We start from the raw sequence: 1,770 nt of genomic DNA on the forward strand, positions 1-1,770 counted from the left end.
TATAATGTATAATATATAATATATATAATATATAATTTTAAAATATAAGTTTCTTTATTTTTCTTTATGGAGCAAAAACAATAAAATTGTAGGAACATAAAAAAATAACACCTTTTTCTATCAGGGTGGGGCTAGTTAAAATTTGATAACAGCCTATGTTATATCTTCATCAAAAATATTTCCCAAAAGTTCAGGAACATGTAATGATTACATAGTTCATTTGCTGAAAATTGCTGCATCAGATTAAGTTAGACAAAAGTTTGGTGCAACAGTGATCAAACAAAAAGAATATTTAATAACAAAAAACCAAACAAATTCTGGAAGATAGATATTTTGTGTTTCAGTTGAAGTAACTGTTGAAGGCAAAATACAGAAACAAATATTTCCATTCAAAGTACATATTCTGAACAAATATGTCCGTGTGATTATTTTTCCAGGCCTATTTAAGACTCTACCAGGCCAGACCTTTTGCTGCTTTTGCTGCCTTCACTTTGTTTTTCCCTTTTCCCCGTTTTGCCTTTAATTTTTTCCTTTGTCTCGGATGCATCCAAACTGGTTACCGTCCATGTTCATCTAAAAGACTCTTTTTGTTTCTTTTAGTATCCACATCCATTTTTTATTCACCCTCTTGATCTTTCCCCACACAGTCTGTTTTCTCTTTGATTTTTCCAGGTGCTACCACGGTAGCTATGTCTTTTACCTCTTCCATTAAAACATCACCATGTATTTTAAGTATACTTTTTAGGCGACTAAGTTCCTTTGGTGCATTTTTCTTTCTCTTTTCTGCACGCATCTTCCTTTTCCACTTACTCCGTAAGCTTTTTGCCATTTTTGCCTGGAACTCGCAGTCCTCGGAGCCCACGGGGAGAGCTACTTCCGCCCGCTGCCGCACTTCCACCCCGGTTCTCATTTTTTTAAAAAAGAAAACAGTCTGCAAACCATAGGTCAGTCAGCTTGACTTTGATTCTTTAGAAAAATTCTTTAAGAAAAGGGTTTAAGGGGCAGCTAGGTGGTACAATGAATAGAGCATTAGCCCTGGAGTCAGGAAGACCTGAGTTCCAATCCAGTCTCAGACACTTAATAATTACCTAGTTATGTGACCTTGAGCAAGTCACTCAACCCCATTGCCTTAAATAAATAAAATTTTTTAAAAAAAGAAAAAGAAAATGGTTTAAGGGACAACTAGATGGGGCAGTAGAAAGAGCACTAGCCCTGGAGTCAGGAGAACCTGAGTTCAAATACAGTTTCAGACATTTAAGTGACCTTGGATGATTCACTTAACTCCATTGCAAAAACTAAGACACCTCTTTCTAGAAGTAAAAATCATATTCATTCTGGTAGGGGCACCATGCACTCAGCTGGGTGGGGAGAAGAGTACTTCCCTTTTTCCCTTAGGCTTTGCATCCCCAAGAAATGGGAGGTTTTGATTTGGTTTCCTTGTCCTTTTCAATTTCAGGCACAGTATAAATCCAGGATAGATGTTGTTGCCAGTCAAGTACAGAAGCCCTGAGAATCCAGGTGCTCTATTAGAATTCGGGTGGGGGGGAGGGGGGGAGGGGAGAGAGAATTGGACTTAGAATTTGATGGGACTATGCTATACATGAACTTAGTTTAAATTGTAAACCTAGGAGCAGCTAGGTGGCACAGTGGATAGAGCACCAGCCCTAGAATCAGGAGGATTGAGTTCAAATCCAACCTCAGACACTTAATAATTACCTTGCTGTGTGACCCTGGGCATGTCACATAACCCTTTTGCCTTGCAAAAAAAAA

General features: G+C 38.0%; 1 pseudogene; it reads right to left on the reverse strand.

The window, feature by feature from the left end:
* Positions 1 to 425: 425 nt before the first annotated feature.
* Positions 426 to 889, reverse strand: LOC141516339 (protein LLP homolog pseudogene; annotated as a pseudogene).
* Positions 890 to 1,770: the final 881 nt, after the last annotated feature.

The sequence above is a fragment of the Macrotis lagotis genome, chromosome 1 (genome assembly GCF_037893015.1).
Source record: "Macrotis lagotis isolate mMagLag1 chromosome 1, bilby.v1.9.chrom.fasta, whole genome shotgun sequence".
Lineage (NCBI taxonomy): Eukaryota > Metazoa > Chordata > Mammalia > Peramelemorphia > Peramelidae > Macrotis > Macrotis lagotis.